The following is a 21,038-nucleotide window of genomic DNA, read 5'->3' on the forward strand; positions in this document are numbered from 1 at the left end:
GTACAGAAAAATGCAATAGTTACCCTTTTCACCCTCACAAAGTAACAACCCCCCTCCCCCCATCCACTGCCCTCCCACCCCCGATATTCAACAAGTCTTTATGGTCTGGGCCAGTGGCTCCCTAGTCCTTGTCCTGTACAGACACAAGCAGCGAGTCCAACATATTCACAGCAACAGACTCTCCCCCAGACCTTCCCATGAGGCCAAAGCCATGTGCACCATCCTGATCCTGATGAGCTCTTTTGTTACCTTTTATTCAGCCTACATCATTTTGACAATTTGGATGATTCTAGCTACAAGCTGATGCCCATGGATGGTGAACATCTCTGTGTTTGTGGCATCATCTTTTCCAATCTTCTTCCCCTTTCTGCTCATCATCAGTGACACCCATGTCTCTCAGTTCTGCTTTGCCTGCAGGGCAAGGAAATCAGTTTCCTAATCTGGTTGTATGCCCAGGAGTCTCTGTCATCCAGACATTTCAACATTTGTTAATGTCCAGGATATCTTCAATGTCAGGGATGTGTGACAAATAAGGGCAGTAATGTCCCTGCCTGCATCCATCTTATTATGAAGCTAAAAATGAACATCATGCATGTAATGAAAAACGATTCCTCATTCCCATTGTTAGGTTCTTCCATGGAAAACATCAGGACATTTAAAAATAATTTAATGGAGGGAAATTCCTGAGTTAAGACGATTCCAGGAATGTTTTTTATTTGTTTAGTTTTATTTAAATATTTCAAAGCAATGTTGAGTTCACTTTTTCATTGGAGGAAAATCACCTGGAAAGACTCATGCAGGAAGACATGTGCAGCCTCACAGGAGGGGGATGAATCCTGAATGTTGGGAGTATTGAGAGATGCGAGCAGAGCACAACGGAAGGGGATATAGTTGTTCTGAGTAACCACTTAGCAAAGCCAAGAAATTTGAAATGTTGGAGAAAAATGGCAGGATAGTGAAGAGATTCGATCCAGTGAGTGAAAATAGCAGTGCTCCTTGTTACAACTTAGTTATAAAATATTAAATAAAAATCATCAAACTTGTTTTTACTAATAATACTATATAAATCTTTTTTGTTAAAAGAGAAAATGAATAATGAATACTCAGTAATGATGACTACTCAGTCTAAGAAAGAATCATGTGAAACTGAACAGTAAACAAGATTGAATAATATAGGAATATATATACTTATTTATTTATTTATTAAAAATATCAATGACCTTATGCATTTTTTTAAAGATTTTTATTGGGTAATTGGGGGGATGGGAACAGTGCTGGGGAATTGGGGGAAGGGGAACAGACAAGTTGCTGTCGTTTTGTTCTTCAGTCTAGTTGTGGAGGACGTTGCTTCACTAGCCCAAGTTGGCACCATCATTGCGCTCTTCCCTGGCGAGGCAGATCAGTCGCCGGCTTCTGGACGGCCGCTCACTGCGGCTGCTGGCCGCTCACGCTGGCTGCTGGCTACTGGCTACATACGGTAGCCCATGGCAACCCACTGCCACAGGGACTACAGCCTACGCCGTTGCCAGCGACTCACAGGCAGCCCAGCTCTAGGTTGAGCTGTTATTCAGCATCTTAGCTGTAGAGGGCAGTGTCACTGGCCCTCATATGTGGGATCCGAACCGGGGCCCTCTGGCATCCCAAGTGAGTTCTTAACCATTGCGCCACTCGGCAGGCCCGACCTTATGAATTTTGAGTGATTACTCTGTTACACTTCGATTTGAGCCAGATGCAAACTGGGTCATAATCATTAAAAAAAAAGCACTGGATATTATTAACCCTCAAAGAAAATACATTATTAATTTCTAATGGCCAGCATTAAGTATATAAATAATTTACAAATAGTTTTTCTCAGCTATTTGCACCTGAATTTAATATTTCAAGAGATTTTAATTTCAAACACCAATAGCTGATTTTTAAAAAGTCTAGCTCTCTCTAGAAAATTGAATGTGCTCTTCTGTGCTTTGCAAAATCTTTTTCAATCTTTTATAATTGAAATTCTACCAACTTCAGTCAAGTATATATTAGGTACATACATCTATAATTATGCGTATTACAATGCCCTAATGTTTATTCATTTAATACCAAAATTATGAATCTTTATATCTTACTGAATGCAAAAGTTATTGAATTTATTTTTATTGACATATTTTGTTGTATTTTAAAGAACTAGTCTGTGAGGGGACTTGATTATACATGTTATCTTAATTTTATTTTTTTTTAAAGATTTTATTAGGGAAATGGGGAAGGGGAACAGTGTTGGGGAATTGGCAAAGGGGACCAGTCAGTTTGTTGTTCTTCAATCTTCATTGTGGAGGGCGCCAGTTACCATATGGCTTCCAGTCAGCAGCTTATGACCTCTAAGCTCAAGGCACTGTGTTCAATCTTAGTTGTAGGTGGGTGTAACCACCATCCCATGTGGGAGTCAAACCAGCAGCCTTGTTGTTAAGAGCCCATGCTCTATCCACTGAGCCATCCGGGTGGCAGCTCAGCTCAAGGTGCCGAGTTCAGTCTTAGTTGTGGGTGGGTGTAGCCCACCGTCGAACAGGCAATCTTTTTTTTTTTTTAAGATTTTATTGGGGAGTTGGGAGAGGGGAACAGCACTGGGGAATCGGGGAAGGGAAACAGACAAGTTGCTGTCCTTTTTTTCCTCAGTCTAGTTATGAAGGATGTCGCTTCACTGGCCCATGTTGGTATTATCATTGCGCTCTTCCTGGCTGAGGCAGTCACTCGCTGGCCACTGGACAGCCGCTCATGGTGGCCCAAGGCAGCTCATGAAAGCTCACGTCTGCTGCCGGCCAGCCCCACTGCAGCCCAGCTCCAGGTCGAGCTGTTGTTCACCATCTTAGCTGTAGAGGGCACAGTGTCACTGGTCCTAATGTGGGATCTGAACTGGGGCCCTGCTGCTCAGAGCTGGCATTCCAAGCCAACTCTTAACCAATGCACCACTCGGCCAGCCTCTGAACAGGCAATCTTGTTGTTACACCAGCTGAGTCATCCTGCCACGTGTTGGCAGCTCAGCGACAGCTTAGCTCGGATGCAGTGTCACTAGCCCATGTGGGAATCGAACCAGTGGCCTTATTGCTCAGAGCTCATGCTCTTAAGCCATCTCTTAACCAATTGAGCCACTTGGCTGGCCCCTTAATTTTCAATAGATTTAAAATCTATAGATTATTAGTTTGCATATCACAGGTGAAAAATATAAACAATGATCTCTATTAAATATTAATGTGGTTAAAAAATCGATACTGACTTGTCTTTTTACCTTAATCACTGTCCTCCTGGTGGCAGTTGATTCGATCTCTGCTGGTAAGTGCTGGGTCTTACGCAACCTGGAAGACTGGACAATGAGGCACTAAGGAGGTGCTTTTCCACATCCTGAGGTTCAGCCACACCGGGGCACCCTCGGTTCCCACCCCACTCCGCCCACAGAGTCTGCTGGTGGCCGTGCTGAAGGGCCCGGCTCAGGTGCGTGTCCCTGGGTCCTCACTGCCCTCACCCCACACAAACCCTAAAGCCCCGGGTGCAGGGCGCCTGCTCAGGTCCTGCAGCCCAGGCTTGGGTGTCCAGGACAGCGCCCGTGGGTGATACCCGGTGTGATAGGGTGTGGCAGAGGGACAGGCTGTTTAAATATGTGTATGGAGGACTGAGCCGGGAGGACCTGGGAATCTGAGATGCATTGTGTGTGTGTGTATGTGTGTGTGTGTGTGTGTGTGTGTGTGTGTGTATGTGTGTGTAGAGAGAGACAGACAGACAGACAGACTAGAGTTTCTAACCTAGAAATAAAGGCTTTTCAAAGTGAGTGGCAAGAAAAATTTATTTGAGGTTAAAAAAGTAGGTATTTGGGCTGGCCAAGTGGTGTGTTGGTTAAGAGTTGGCTTGGGATGCCAGCTCTGAGCAGCAGGGGCCCCGGTTCAGATCCCACATGAGGTCCAGTGACACTGCCCTCTACAGCTAAGATGGTGAACAACAGCTCAACCTGTAGCGGGGCTGCTGTGAGTCGCTGGCACCGGCGTAGGCTGTAGCCCCTGCTGCAGTGGGCTGCCATAAGCTACCATGTGTGGCTGGCAGCCAGCATGTGCGACCGGCAGCCGGTGTGAGCTGCTAAGAGCCGCTGTGAGCAGCCATCCAGAGGCCAGCGACCGATCTGCCTCACCCGGGAAGAGCGCAATGATAATACCAACATGGGCAAGTGAAGCGACGTCCTCCACAACTAGACTGAGGAACAAAAGGACAGCAACTTGTCTTTTCCCCTTCCCCAATTCCCCAGCACTGTTTTCCTCCCCTAATTACCCAATAAAATCTTAAAAAAAAAAAGGTATTCTGGAAGCATTGATTTAGGCAGAAGTCCAATAGTGTTCTGATTAGTAGACCAAGGCAGAGGGTATTTATGAGAAGCAGAGCAGAAAAATTCCATCAATGGAAGGCATTTCTATGGGTACCAATGACAGAAGATAGTGATGTCAATTCTGAACAGTGTTTTTAATTTTCGGTCTAGTACTCATCAGTTCAGTTGTCATAACCGTTTTTCTTGTTATCTTTGCAAACAGTTCTTTGGGACACAGAGTTGCTTAGGCCCAGTCCTAAGGTTATTTTGCCATGTTTTAACATATCAAAGGTTTCAGGCATAAGATGTGCAAGGCAGTTCCTCTGGCATGGCAGCTCCAGCTCCATTTTAAAGTGGCTCTGTTTATATTTGGCAGAGTGTTAAAAGTAATGTCTGGACTGATAGGCCAAGAAGTTGTATCATAATTCTCAGGATGCTGGAAACCATGGAATGTTGTGAGGGACACAGTTTGAGTAAAGATTTTAAAACTTTCCCAAAAGCTGCTCAGTGGAAGAACAAACTGGGTGGTGAATAATAATAATGAGGCACAGGATGCTTTCCTTGGCCAGGGTCACACAGATGGTAACAGTCAGCACTGAGTACAGAGGACCAGAGATAATGCAGTCATCTGAGGTAACCTGGCTCCAGAACTGGCTCCATAGCATGGATCTGTGAATATGTATTTCTACAATTTCCTGTTAAAAGTTTCTTTGGAGGAGGCTCTTTTTCCCATGATTTTGGAAAATACAAGCATTACTACTACAAATGTATGCCATATTTTCTAGTGTTACCAGAGAATGGACACCCCTCAGCATGGTGTCCAGGTTCTTGGTATCCTAAACAAAGAATCGAGTGGGACACCAAAAGGTAATGGTGAAAGAGCAGTTTTTTTGTTTGTTTCTTTGTTTTGTTTTGTTTTTAAATATTTTATTGGAGAGTTGGGGGAGGGGAACAGTGTTGGGGAATCGGGAGAGGGGAACAGACAAGTTGTTGTCCTTTTGTTCTTCAGTCTAGTTGTGGAGGACGTCACTTCACTGGTTCATGTTGGTATTATCATTGCACTCTTCCCGGGTGAGGCACTCGCTTGATGGCCACTGGATGGCTGCTCATGGTGGCTCTTGGCAGCTCACACCAGCTGCCGGCTGCTCACACTGGCTACCAGCCACTCAAGGTAGCTTACAGCAGCCCACTGCAGCAGGGGCTGCAGCCTACACCATCGCGGGCTACTCAAGGCAGCCCAGCTCCAGGTCGAGCTGTTGTTCACCATCTTAGCTATAGAGGGCAGTGTCACTGGCTCTCATGTGGGATCCTAACCGGGGCTCTGCTGCTCAGAGTTGGTGTCCCAAGCCAGCGCTTAACCAATGCGCCACTCGGCCAGCCCCCGAAAGAGCAGTTTATTGGAAGGCAAAGTATACTTCAAAAGGATAAGAGTGGGCCCGAGCAAAAGAGTGGCTCAAAAAGCACCCACTGGGGAGGAAGCAAGCTGGGGAGGCGGGGCGGACGGAGTGGAGGGGCGGGCGGAGAGGGGCGCGCGGATGGGGAGCGCCCAGCGTATTATGGATTGCGGCGGTGGAATGGCGCTGGGCGCGTGATTTTTAATAAACCCGGTCTGTGTCTCGGAGGCGCCGCCGCCGCCGCGGCTGCTGGGAGCCCAGGGAGCGCCGCGCGAGGAGAAGGCGGCTGCGCCGCCAGCTTTGCGCCTGATCAACTTGCTATCAGGAGAACGATCATGGAGGTGGTGCCAGCTGAGGTGAATAGTTTGCTTCCAGAGGAGATAATGGACACTGGTATAACTTTAGTGGATGATGATAGTATTGAGGCTGTTATTGTTTCATTCCCAATTCCCATGGAGACAGAACTGGAAGAAATTGTCAACATAAATTCTACTGGTGACTCTACAGCCACGCCCATTTCCACGGAACCAATCAGTGTACAGTAACCACACTAACCAAGTTGCAGTGAATACCACAATTACTAAAGCAGATTTTAATACCACAGTGAAACCAGCTTTTCCAAGTGGCCTTCAAAAACTTGGTGCTCAGACTCCTGTGACTATATCAGCCAATCAGATTATTTTAAACAAAGTATCACAGACATCTGATCTTAAACTTGGCAATCAGACCCTTAAACCAGATGGACAGAAGTTAATTTTAACAACTTTGGGCAAGTCTGGTTCACCAATTGTTTTAGCACTACCCCATAGCCAACTACCCCAGGCTCAGAAAGTTACAACTCAGGCCCAGTCAGGAGATGCTAAGTTACCACCGCAACAAATTAAAGTAGTTACCAGTGGAGGGAGGCCAGAGGTGAAACCTGTCATTGGTGTCTCAGCATTGACCCCAGGAATTCAACTGATTAATACTACAACTCAACCCTCTGTGTTACAGACTCAACAGTTAAAAACAGTACAGATTGCTAAGAAGCCTCGAACACCAACCTCTGGTCCAGTAATCACGAAGCTGATCTTTGCAAAACCAATTAATAGTAAAGCAGTTACAGCACAGACAACTCAAGTATCACCACCAGTCATTGCAGGTAGGGTTCTTTCACAGTCTGCTCCCGGGACTCCATCAAAGACCATAACAATATCCGAAAGTGGTGTTATTGGATCAACTTTAAATTCTACAACACAGACACCAAATAAAATAGCCATCTCACCTTTGAAGTCGCCAAATAAGGCAGTGAAATCTGCTGTGCAGACCATCACTGTTGGAGGCGTGAGCACATCACAATTTAAGACAATTATTCCTCTGGCAACTGCTCCCAATGTCCAGCAGATCCAAGTGCCTGGAAGCAAGTTTCATTATGTCCGACTTGTTACTACCACAACAGCCAGTAGCTCAACCCAGCCAGTTAGTCAGACTCCCAGTACAAACACTCAGCCTCTTCAGCAAGCGAAGCCCGTGGTTGTTAACACCACTCCAGTGCGGATGTCAGTTCCACTTGTCCCAGCACAGACTGTCAAACAAGTTGTTCCAAAACCAATCACTGCAACTTCACAAATAGTTACTACCAGCCAGCCACAGCAGCGGCTTATCATGCCTGCCACCCCACTGCCACAGATCCAGCCAAACTTCACCAACCTGCCACCAGGCACTGTGCTGGCCCCAGCTCCAGGAACAGGGAATGTGGGCTACGCAGTGCTCCAGCACAGTACGTCACTCAGCTACAGCAGTCTTCATATGTGTCCATAGCAAGCAACTCTAACTTTACTGGAACATCAGGTATCCAGACCCAGGCTAGACTTCCATTCAATGGCATAATCTCATCAGAGTCTGCCAGTCGGCCCAGAAAGCCTTGTAATTGTACAAAATCGCTGTGTTTGAAATTATATTGTGATTGCTTTGCAAATGGTGAATTTTGCAACAACTGCAATTGTACAAATTGTTATAATAATTTGGAACATGAAAATGAAAGGCAAAAAGCAATAAAGGCATGCCTTCATAGAAATCCAGAAGCGTTTAAGCCTAAAATAGGGAAAGGAAAGGAGGGAGAATCGGATCGACGTCACAGCAAAGGATGTAATTGCAAACGATCTGGATGTCTTAAAACTACTGTGAATGCTATGAGGCAAAAATAATGTGCTCTTCAATATGCAAATGTATTGGCTGTAAGAATTTTGAAGAAAGCCCTGAAAGAAAGACATTGATGCACTTGGCAGATGCAGCAGAAGTAAGGGTACAGCAACAAACAGCAGCAAAGACTAAGTTATCCTCTCAAATTTCAGACTTGCTTACTAGGCCAACACCAACTTTGAACAGTGGAGGAGGAAAATTGCCATTTACATTTGTAACTAAGGAAGTAGCTGAAGCCACGTGTAATTGCCTTCTGGCCCAGGCAGAGCAGGCAGTCAAGAAGGGAAAATCAAAGGCAGCAGCTGAACGGATGATACTTGAGGAATTTGGACGATGTTTGATGAGCATCATCAACTCTGCAGAAAAAGTAAAAAGTGACCCTTGTGCCATGAATTGCTAACTCTTGCACAAAAGACTGATAAATGGAACTGTACAGAACATTGAAGGTGCAGGGACACTTGGTTTTCTGGAAGTTAGTTTAACAATTACTGTATTGTTAATTCAGTCCTTGTGAGACCTGAAATTATAATACTGAAAGAAGAAATTTTAAATGAGGATATTAGTACATTTTAAATCTTAGTTAAATCTACTTATGCCCCCTCTGAATTGATTTTTTCTGTATTGTATTATATAGATTTTTAATTTGCTTGGGTTTCTTTTTTATTATTTTATTTAATCAACTTTTTAATTGAAGAAAAACAAATATACACAAACATGCCCATACCCTACTTGTACAGTTCAATGAATTTTCATACATCTGTCACACTCATGTAACCTTCACCAGGATCACATTGGCAGTATTCCCCCTGCTTCCTAACAGTCATTCCCCACAGCTTTCTCCCCAAAGCTAACCATAAACCTGAACGCTTACGCAAATTAGTTTTATTTGTTTTTGAACTGTAATTCTATGCTACTTTTTTTTTCATCTTTTGTTCATTTTTATTTTTATTTTTTTATTTTTTTAATTTATTTTTTTTATTGTTAGGTTCAGGTGTACACAACAATACGTTACCCTTTTTTTGCTTGGGTTTCTTAAGAAGTGGATGTTCTATTCTTCTCACTCTATTGACAAAGAACATTTATAAATTACTATAATTTATGATGTATGGCATTGTATGACTGTCAGTAGAAAAAGCCAAAGAAGCATTGGTAATACCCAGTCGTTCTTTGGTACTAGACTAGGATATAAGCAGATAGAATGCCTACGTACACAATTCTTATGAAGCATATTCAAATGACATTTTGTGTTTAGAAAAGCACTACCTTTTTAAGAAAAAAGGACTTTTTAAGGTGGATTCTGGAATAATATCCTATTGTCACTTTGGGAATGTCAGAAGGGGAAGTAATCTGTAGGCACACTTTTACAATACAAAAATTTTGTTTTTTTGAAAAACAAAGCATTAAGGGATAGTAAATAATACTCAAAGAATGGGCAATGTGTTTTTATAATAAGGGGTGATTAAGAAATGCTCTGGGATGTTTCCATTTTCTTTTAAGGAAGTGATATGTATTTGAAATGATAATAAATTGTCAGTGATTACTGGGTACTATTAAAATGAGAGGTGCATATAAATAGAACATATTATTATTATTATTATTATTATTATTATGTAGTGATAAAATAGAACCTTATATAATTACCAGGTATCAAACTTGGCTTGGATGGAGAAATACAGAATGTTGAAGCTCTAAGAGATGAGTTTAGGAAAGGAGCTTTCATCTATACAAACAGTTCTCTTTATACACTTTTGAGCTGAAAGGTATTAAACCAATATATGACTCTTACTTGATTTACTGAAGTGGGCCTTCAAAATTGTAGTGGGATTTTTGTGTTTTTTTTAATGAGGGAAGCTTAATATGGCATTATTTTTAGCCAGTGATTTGGTAAGCTGAAGGTATGAGTGTTTTCATATAATTACTAAAATAACGTAAATAATTTTCAGAAATTCAAAGCTTTATGAATTTAAGAGCCTGTTACAATAGGACTCTGGATTTTATGACAAGAGAAAACCATGTTGGAATTCAGGCATTTTGTTAGGTACCTTAATCCTCAGTAATTAGTATATGATTATTACATTTCCTACAAGGAACCTATAGTTGTATGTATTAAATATGTATATATGTTCATATGAACATGCAAGATATAGGCAATAGAAATTAAGTAATCCAAAAGAAGATTCCGTTATTCATTAAAGTATCTTCCTTTTGAAATTTGGATTTAAAAAATTATAGTGCAGTAAACTTTAAATGTAGATAGTGCAGACATTCTTAGCACCTCAATCTAGTATGTTTAATTAAAATTTGTATAAATGTAAATTAGTGTAAGAGGATAAAATAATATCTAATCAAGTTATTTTTCAAAAGATTACAGTATTTTTTTGGTCTAAACCTAAACTTTGTTCATTTTGTACATATTCTGTGTTTAATTCTAATTGCACCTTTGTGATGTGTATTTATATACAGTGTGCAGAAAATGTTTATGAAATTTGGATTACAATTATAGATTATGTATGATGGCATTGCTTAAGAATGTTTTGCTTGTAAAAATTTGGAGGTGCAATCAAATGCTACTAGTTTTTCTGATTTTCAAGAAACTAAAGTATTAAGCCTTAAAAAAAAAAGGCACCAACTGATGAGGACTTGGAGTTTTAAATCCTTCTCTACTAGAATGGGCTACTCCTCTCTGGGTGTGGGGTCTCTTGATTGGCACTTATGATTGACAGGAGACTATTTCCTCATCTTTTCAGACTGCACATGTTTTTCCCCAGAATTCAGTCTGCTATAATGACATTAATGAACTTCCAGGCATATGTATGATATTATATTGAGGCTAAGGTGGAATGAAGTGTTGCAACACTTACTGCATAGGTGTTGAGTGACCAGTCTAATCTAGTCAGGTATTTGATATCCTTTAGCTTCCTCGTAATGGTTGATAGTTATGGTACATAAGGGAAAGGTTTGGGCATGGAGGGGAGGTCTTCTGGGCTTTCACTCTCTGTAGGCCATGTCAGACACGCAGGAATGTTACCAAGTGTGTCTGGACATGTCAGAGACCCAATTCCTCCTTCTAGCTGCCTGCCTCATTTCCCTCTGAATGGCATGATCCCCATAAATCTGAATGGGAAGTTAAGGGGCTGGAGGTCTTTTATATCTACTTCCTGCTGAATGTGGATGTTGTCCTTGCCTACTACAGAACCCTTGCTCTATATGATCTAGATATGAGAGCTAGGTCTCTGGATCCATCCCAACCCGTCAGGATTGGCTTGAAACCTTCCAAATTTGGAATTTGATGGCAGATAGGTGAGAAAAAATAAAATTTGTTAAAAGATTTAGTAAACAAGTTCCAAACACAGGGTTAAGATGATCATTAGTAATGGTCCTGCAAGGGGAAAAAGCCAGGATGCCCAGTTCCAGGTTTGGACCAGGACCCCTATGATTCATTTAGTTGTTGGCAAATCCTGGAAGCGCTGTCTGCTAGCTTTTGAGCAGCATCCCTGATTATGCTAGATTAATTAATATAAAAAGAGAAAATTTCTTCTAAAAACAGGCATAGCCCTCCTTTTTCGTGATCAGGAGGTCAAGTCCTGTACAATTTTGGAGAACTACTCCTGCCAAGGAGTCTAATCGGTTTTGTAGAGCATAAATGCTCATCAAGGCCATCAAAAAGGTCCTTAAATAGACTTTGGTAATAAGAGAGGGAAGTGGATAGTCCAGCTATGCCTGTGCTTATTCCCATGGTGATGCTGAAGCCTACTAAAAGATAAATGAGTTGTATGGCCCACCTGGACCTTATATGAGTCTTCAAGGGAATGGTTAGGGACTGATTATTGGGAGCTATGTTTATTTCTGGGGCCAAGTAAATTAAGGTACAGATTCCCATATAATTAGATGGAAGGCATAGATAAGAGTTAGCCCCACAGAGGAAAAATATACTCGGGGTTCTAAGACAAAAACTCAATTGATGATGAAGAAATGGATGCTAGGCTTATTGGTAATCTCCCTTTTCCAGGTTGAAAGAGTTCCTGCTGGAATTTCCTCAGTGAGGTGTTGGAAGGGTCCATGGGAGATATCAGGAGAAGAGATAATAAGCAGCTCTAGCAGTTCTGCTTGGAGAGGAGCTTAAGGTCTTCAATTGGATCACAGAAACAGGAGTGACAGTCTTCCTTCTGGGGGAGTCCTGTGGAGACTTAAATGAAATAAATTTGATTCGAGGGAAGTGGATCCAGCCACTGACTCTCTGAAACCTGACAACAGTTGGGGTGCTCGGAAAAACTGCAAAGGGTCCCTTCCATTTAGTAGCTAACTAGTTTGTTAGAGGTCCCTCTCCCTCTAGACTTCTAATAGTAGTTGTTCCCCTATATTTTTTAAGTGCCTGCTGGACTTTTTCCTAAGTTAATAACATAAGATATAACAGAATTGAGGTTAGAATCCAAAGCAATGGACAACAATTAGAGCTGAGGCTTAGAGGTCTCCTTACCATGCTTTCCCAGAGTCATTTTCAAGGGGCTTTATTTATCTTTACAACTGAGCAGGTTTCAGAGGAGAAATAGGTCCAGAGAGAGTGGTCAAGATAGAATAAATAGCTAATTAACAGGTTTTTCTGCCACATCACGGATCACCCGCAATGTTGCCCCTGTGATGAGAACACCTTGGGAGCTTCAGGCCCATTAGTACTCCATGGTCTGAGCCTGGTTTGTCTCTTCTGGGATTTCCAGGGTCCCTGAGGTGGCTTTAGTTTGCAGCAAAAAGTCTGGCCTGTCTCTGGCCTTGGCCAGTCTCACTGTTCCTTTCCTTCCTCATTTTCCCTGTCTAGGTTGTTAAAGACATTTAAAATTTTTTCCTGGCCTTCCCTAGGACCTGTGCCCTTTCATTAAGATGCAACAATGGGCCAGAATTACTATTATATTTTGCCAAGTTAGGGAAAATATTAGGCCGAGCTTAATGAATTTACCCTAACTTTACCTAGGTTTTTGGTAAAAACAGTTAAATCATTCTTTACACTGGGTAATATCTGACTTGAGAAGAGCCCATGAACTCCAGTAGTCCTAGAATACAGAAGCTTACATTATTATTAGCAAAACTTAGTTCTTACTATTGTGAAGATTTAGTTTTCTTCAGTAACCAAGGACCTGATTTAGACAATATAAAGCATAGAAATTATTCTGATGACACATATAATCTTTGCTTTTCAGGCAGAAAACTTTGATAACATCAGTAGCAGACCAATAGTTTAACAAACTTTATCTTAGCAGAGATAAAACTTAACTTTTATATTGTACAAGCTTACATTTGATATTTAAACTTAATTATATTTAGAAAAGCAAGCAATTAACACTTCCATTGGCAAATCAGGAGTATATTTTGCAAACCTCAAAAGCATAGGATTTTGTAATAAAATACAAGATATATTTACTAACGGATCTTAATCTATCTTTTAGCTTTCCTGTGACAAGAAACCAAAAATAAATGAACTCAGACCTTCCTAATAATTAATATTTCAGTATTTCATTATTTTGAAATGCCTAGATATTCAATAACTTTTATCTTTTAATACAACTTAGCAAAACTAAACTCTTTTTTTAAATTAAAGTTTATTGGGGTGACAATTGTTAGTAAAGTTACTTATGTTTCAGGCGTACAATTCTGCAATACATCATCTATATATTACATTGTGTGTTCACCATCCAGAGTCAGGTCTCCTTCCATCACCACATATTTGATCCCTTTTACCCTCATCTTCCACCACCCTCACCCCCACCCTCACCCCCACCCTCTGGTAACCATTAAACTATTGTTTGTGTCTATGAGTTTTTGTTTCTTCATTTGTTTGTCTTGTTCCTTTCTTGTTTTCAGTTTTATATACCACATATCAGTTAAAGCATGGTTCTTGATTTTTTCCATCTGACTTATTTTGCTTAGCATTATAATCTCATGAACCATCCATGTTGTCACAAATGGCACTATTTCATCTTTTCTGATGGCAGAATAGTATTACACTGTGTATATATACCACATCTTGTTTATCCAATCATCTATCGAAGGTCACCATAAATAAAGCTGCAATGAACATCAGAGCACATATACCTTTATGTATAAATGTTTTCAGATATTTTTGGGTTAATACCCAAGAGAGGGATTGCTGGGTCATATGGTAATTCTATTTTTAATTTTTTTGAGGGATCTCCACACTGCCTTCCATAGCGACTGCACCAATCTGCATTCCCACCAACAGTGTATGAGGGTTCCTTCTTCTCCACAGCCTCTCCAACACTTGTTATTATTTGTCTTGTTGATGATAGCCATTCTAACTGGTGTGAGATAATATCTCATTGTGGTTTTTATTTGCATTTCTTTGATGATTAGTGATGTGGAACATTTTTTCCTATGTCTATTGACCATTTGTATGATCTCTTTGGAGAACTGTTTATTCAGGTCCTCTGTCAATTTTTTAATTGGATTGTTTGTTTTTTGTTGTTGTTGAGTTGTATTAGTTCCTTATATATTTTAGACATTAGCCCCTTATCAGAGGCTTTGTTTGCAAAAATCTTCTCTCATTCGGTTGCTTGCCTCTTTTTGTGTTTTTTAAGATTTTATTGGGGGATTGGGGAAGAGGAACAGACAAGTTGCTGTCCTTTTGTTCTTCAGTCTAGTTGTGGAGGGCATCGCTTTGCTGGCCCATGTTGGTAATGTGTCATTGCGCTCTTCCTGACTGAGGCAGTCGGTTGCTGGCCATTGGACGGCCACTCACAGTGGCTCTCGGCAGCTCACGCCGGCTGCTGGCCACTCACGGTAGCTTATGGCAACCCACTGCAGCAGGGGTTGCAGCCTACACCATTGCTGGCCACTCATGGCAGCCCAGCTCCAGGTCGAGCTGTTGTTCATCATCTTAGATGTAGAGGGTGCAGCATCAATGACCTCTGCTGCTCAGAGCTCACATTCCCAAGCCAACTTTTAACCAATGAGCCACTAGGTCAGCCCCGGTTGCTTGCCTCTTTAGCTCACTTGTTTCCTTTAAGCACCGAATAACATTGATTGCCTGGATATACCCCAGTCCATGTGTCCACTCACTTCCTGAAAGACTCCAAGTTCTAGCAGTTAAGAATCATAGTAAATGTCCACATGCAGGTTTCTGTGTGGATGTAAGCTTTTGACTCATTTGGGTGAATCAATACCAAGGAGCATGATTGCTGGATTGTATGGTAAAAGTATGTTTAGTTTGGAAAGATGCTGCCCATATTCATAGTTTCTTAAGATGGTAGCTGAGAGCTTGTCAGAATTCTGAAGAATCAAGCCAATGAAGGAGGTAGAATTCAGACAACAGAAAGGAAGATGTCACTGAGGCAAAACCTTACCTCCACCACCTCAGGCTGTGCCTGAGAATTTAATATACTTAAGACATATTAACATGAGAAAAGTATACAAATGTCTCTTCTGTAAGTTTTACATGACATGCAGCCCTCTTAAGGAAATGAAGCCCCAAAGGAGTGGTAAGACCTAAAAGATTTAATGTTGGGTTTAACAAAAAGAGGCAATTGTGGAGAAGAAACTAAAATATGTGGGGTTGCTAAAGGAAAAACAAAATTATTTTTTCTCTTTATTTATTTTGACAATCAATATTATTTTATATTAATTTCAGGTTTATAGCAGAGTGGTTAGACATTTATATAATTTTAGTGATCTCCCTGACTAGTCTAGTACCTACCTGGCACTATGCATAGTTATTACCTTGCCTTGACTACATTCTCTATGCTTTACTTTACTATAACTACCAATTTACAGGTTTTTTTTTTAGATTTTATTGGGGAATTGGGGAAGGGGAACAGTGTTGAGGAATTGGGAAAGAAGAACAGCCAATTTGTTGTCCTTCAATCTTAGCTGTGGAGGGCGCAGCTAGCTCAGCTCCAAGTCCAGTCACCATCCGGCCACCCGTCGGCAGCTCACAGCAGCTCAGCTCAAGGTGCCATGTTCAATCTTAGTTGCAGATGGGCATAGTCCACTATCCCATGTGGGAGTCGAGCCAGCAACCTTGTTGTTAAAAACACGTGCTCTCACCAATGAGCTCCCATTGGCAGCTCAGCGGAAGCTCAGCTCGGGTGCAGCTCACTGGCCCACGTGGGAATCAAACCAGTGACCCTGTTGCTCAGAGCTCGTGCTCTTAACTAGTTGAGCCACTCGGCCGGCCAGAATTCACACTTCTTAATCCCTTCACCTTTTTCACCCTGTCCCCCAAACCCCCTCCCATTTATCCCTGATAAATCTAGTACCCACCTGACACCATATATAGTTATTATAATATTATTGACTGTATTCCTTATGCTATACCCTACATCCCCTGACTACTTTGTAACAACCAATTTGTACTTCTTTTTTTTTTTAAGATTTTATTGGGGAATGGGGGTGGAGAAACAGCGTTGGGGAATCAGGGAAGGGGAACAGAAAAGCTGCTGTCCTTTGGTTCTTTGTCTAGTTGTGGAGGATGTTGCTTCACTGGCCCATGTTGGTATTATGATCATTTCTCTCTTCCTGGCTAAGGCAGTCAGTCACCAGCCATTGGACAGCCACTCATGGTAGCTCACAGCAGCCCCGCTGAAGCCTACACCATCACCAGCCACTCATGGCAGCCCAGCTCCAGTTTGAGCTGTTATTCGCCATCTTAGCTGTAGAGGGCACAGTGTCACTGGCCCATGTGGGAACCGAACCAGAGGCCCTGCTGCTCCCAAGTCAACTCTTAACCAACTGCACCACTTGGCTGACCCCCAATTTGTACTTCTTAATCCCCTCCTATTTTTCACTCACCCCCAACTCTCTCCCACCCCGCAGCCATCAAAAATGTTCTCTGTATCTATGGTTTATTTTGTTTGTTTGTTTGTTTTATTCTTTAGAGTCCACATATTAATGAAATCACATTGCATGTGTCTTTCTCTGTCTGACTTTCTACACTCAGCACAATACCCTCCAAGTCCATCCATGCCACCACAGATGGCAAGAATGCCTTCCCATCCATTATTGAACAATATTCCATTGTATATATGTACCACCTACCTTTTTTCTTTTTTAAAAAAAAATATTTGATTGGGGAATTGAGGAAGGAAACAGTGTTGGGGAATTAGGCAAGGGGAACATTGTGTTTTTCCAGGACCCATCAGCTCCAAGTTAAGTTGTCCTTCAATCTTAGTTGTGGAGGGTGCAAGCTCAGCTCCAAGTCCAGCCGCTCCTTTCAATCTAGTTTTTTATTTTGGGGGGGTGCAACACACCATCCCATGTGGGAGTCGAACTGTAAGAGCATGAGCTCTAACCAACTGAGCCATCTGTCCGCCTGTCAGCAGCTCGCAGCTGCTCTGCTCAAGGTGCTGTGTTCTTAGTTGTGGGGTGGGGGCGGGGGCAGCCCACAATTCCATGTGGGAGTCAAACGGGCAACCTTGTTGTTAAGAGCATGTGCTCTCACCAGCTGAGCCATCCAGCCACCTGTCGCAGCTCAGCAGCAGCTCAGCTGAGGCTCAGCTCACTGGCCCATGTGGAAATCAAACTGGCAACCCTGTTGCTCAGAGCTTGTGCTCTAACCTACTGAGCCACCTGGCAGGCCCTACCACCTACTTTTTATCCTTCATCCATCAATGAAAACCCAGGCTGCCTCCACATCTTAGCCATTATAATTAATGCTGCAGTAAACATATGGATGCATTTGTCCCCTTAAAGTAGCATTTTGGGTTTCTTTGGATAAATACCCAGAGATGGGATTTACTGGGTCCTTCTTTGTCTTTTGTTATAGCTTTTGTTTTAAAGTCTATTTTGTCTGGTATAAGTATTGGTACCTCATCTTTTTTTTGTTTGTTTCCATTTTCATGAAATATCTTTTCCCCATCCTTTTACTTTCAGTCTGTGTATGCCTTTCAATCTGAAATGAGTTTCTTGTAGGCAGCATATGTAAAGGTCTTGTTTTCTTATCCATTCAGCCACCCTATCTTTTTATTGGAGCACTTAATCTATTTACATTTAAAGTAATTGTTGATAGATGTGTAGTTATTGCCATTTTATTATACACGTTTTTAATATTTTTTTTCCTTTTTGTCTTAAAGAAGTCCTAACATTCCTTGTAATACTGGTTTGGTGGTGATGAACTCCTTTAGCTTTTAGTTGTCTGGGAAGCTCTTTGTTTGTCCTTTGATTCTAAATGATAGCTTTTCTGGGTAGAGTAGTGTTGGTTGTAGGTCCTTGCTTTTCACCACTTGGAATATTTCCTTCCAATCCCTGCTGGCCGTAAAGCTCCTGTTGAAGAAATCAGCTGACAATCTTATGGGAGCTCCCTTGTAGGTAACTAACTGCTTTTTTCTTCCTGTTTATAAGATTCTTTCTTTGTCTTTTACCTTTGCTATTTTAATTATGATGTGTCTTGGTGAGGGCCTCTTTGGGTGCATTTTGTTGGGGACTCTCTTTGCTTCCAGGGCTTGAATATCCATTTCTTTCACCAGGTTAGGGAAGTTTTCTGTCATTATTTCTTCAAATAAATTTTGAATTCCTTGCTCTCTCCTTTCTCCTTCTGGCACACCTATAATGAAAATGTTGGTATGCTTAATATTGTCCCAGAGGCCCTTTAAGCTATCCTCATAATGGATTCTTTTCTTCTTTTTGTTGCTCTGTTTTGGTGTTTTCTGCTACCTTACCTTCTAAATTTCTGATTTGATCCTTTGCTTCATCTAATCTACTGTTGATTCCCTGTAATGTATTCTTCATTTCAGTTACTGTATTCTTTATTTCTGACTGTTTCTTTTTTAAAATGTTTTCTATCTCCATTTTTATGTTTCCTATCTCTTTGTTGAAATTCTCCCTGTAATTATTAAGCATCCTTGTAATCAGTGTCTTGAACTCTGCATCTGGTAGATTGCTTGTCTCCATTTTATTTAGCTATTTTTCTGGAGCTTTATCCTGTTCTTTTATTTGGGACATGTTTTCTTGTCTCCCCATTTTGGATACCTCCCTGTGTTTGTTTCTGTGTAGGACTGCTATGCCTTCAGTCTTAGTATAGTGGCCTTATGTAGTAGGTGTCCTAAGGGACTCAGGATACAGTCTCCCTGGTCACCTGAGCCAGGTGCTCTTTGTGTGGGTTGTGTGTGCCCTCCTGTTGTAGTTGAGTCTTGGTTGCTGTTTCCATGTCAATGGGAGGGATTGACTCTTAGGCTGATTGGTTGTGAGGACTGACTGACTACAGTGGAGGAGCTATGGTGTAAGGGCTGACCCTACAAAGCAGGGTTTGCTTTAGTGGGGCTCTGTTGCCTGCCCACTCTGCCCTTTGGCTGTGTTGTCCTTGGAGGCAGCTTGGTCCTAAGTTGGCCACTGGGCATGCCAGCACCAGGGCCTCCTAGGAGGGGCCCCACCGCAGGTCAAGTTTAGACACTTCCTGTGCCCTGTCTGTGGCCCCTTGCTATGAGCCACGAAACAATCCAAAGGTAGCTACCACCCACACTGTAATGAGAGGCGCCTCAAGAGGCCAACCTGCGAACCAAGGCTAGCTGTCACTATTGCAAGGCTTGGGCTGCTCAGCCAGAGGTACTGGATATGCTGAAGCAAGATGTTGCTTGTTTCAGTTTTGTGAACCTTTGAGAGATTCTTATGAAAGTCCACAGCATGAGCTAATATAGGTTGTTTGTATGGAAAAACCACTGGAAGTAGTTTGTGTGTGCTCAAAAGTTAGGTGTGGCAGAGTCTCAGGAAATCACTAGGGCGGGCAGACAAATGGCGATAGCCAGTTTGATGAAGACTCAGATATGGTGCCTGCTTGCATCTGCACACAGGGAGTGGGGGGCTCAACAACAACAAAAAAACTATGGTTTCCACCAGCTTTTTCCTCCAAGAGAAAGCTGCCCTTCCAGTCCTCACCCTGAAGTTAAACAATTCAGTTCCTCCCCTTATGCCCCTGGTACCTTTTGAGCTGTTACCCCAGTGCTGGAGCTCAGAGCAGTGAGTCCGTCAGCGAGTAGGTCCATGGGGGGGCTCTTTAAGAGGATCCTAGGACTACAGCTGCCCTCTTGCTCACTCAGCCACAAACTCTGCTGGTTTTCACAGCCAGAAATTATGGGGATTTCTCTCCCTGGCACTGGAACCCTGGGCTGGGGAGCCTGATGTAAGGCTGGGACTCTTTGCTCTTCTGAGATATCCCTCCCAGTTTTTAATGATCACATGCTGGTGTGGGACCATACTGTTCTATATCTCTGCCCCTTCTACCAGTTTCAAGGTGGCTTCTTCTCTATGTTCATAATTGGAGGGCTTTGGTTCAGCTGGACTTCAGGCGATTTTCAATGATGGTTGTTCTGTAGTTTAGTTGTAATTGATGTGGTCCTCAGAGAAGGGGAGCACACAATGTTTAACTACTCACCACCTGAATCAGAAATCAAGAACAGAATAATTTTTAATCATGATCTCTTTGTGGAGACTTCTCTCATTCTCAACTTCCCTTCCTTGATGGCAAGAATGCCACTCTCCCTTGGGCATAGGGAGGTCATTTTCCATTGGGAGTGTGTGTTATCTCCTCTTCCAAGAACAAAAGAGGGAAGGGCACCATGCCCTTCTTACACCTTTGTTTTTTGGAAGTGTTTGTTTTGTTGTTATAAAGATTAGCTGAAAACAATAATCTGGTTTATTTTATTTTATTTTTTTAGCTGGGCCATTCTGCCACCTGTTGGCAGCTAAGTGGCAGCACAGCTCAGGCTGGGAATTGAACCACTGTTGCTCAGAGCTCGCACTCTTGGGCAAGCGCTTAACCAACTGAGCCACTCGGTCAGCCCTAATCTGGTTTCCTTTAAACCTAAGACTTTTACCTTGGGTTTGGCTTTTGACATTTTGGGACAAAGATGGGGGGTGTGAAAGATGGGTGAAGTCCTGTGCATTTTCTTTTCTCAGGTGTGGGGAAGACAATTCTCTAGTTTTACTATGAACAATCTGGCAAGATGTCAGCCAAAAATAAGGATTAAAAGTTAGAAGAATGTAGAGAAGATTGGTGATAAATGTCAGGGTTTCTGTGTTGTTTCACACAAGTTGTAAAATAATTCACAAGGCATAAGGGGTAGAAGTCAGAAAATTTATTTAAGAAGAGAAACACCGGCAGAGAAATTGCCATGGGCAAGGTCTAGAGTAGGCAGATG

General features: G+C 42.1%; 1 pseudogene; it reads left to right on the forward strand.

The window, feature by feature from the left end:
• The first annotated feature begins 5,897 nt into the window (after positions 1-5,897).
• On the forward strand, positions 5,898-8,474 carry LOC109377751 (protein lin-54 homolog pseudogene; annotated as a pseudogene).
• Positions 8,475-21,038: the final 12,564 nt, after the last annotated feature.

This window comes from Hipposideros armiger, unplaced genomic scaffold, assembly GCF_001890085.2.
Source record: "Hipposideros armiger isolate ML-2016 unplaced genomic scaffold, ASM189008v1 scaffold_1534, whole genome shotgun sequence".
In the NCBI taxonomy this organism is placed as follows: domain Eukaryota; kingdom Metazoa; phylum Chordata; class Mammalia; order Chiroptera; family Hipposideridae; genus Hipposideros; species Hipposideros armiger.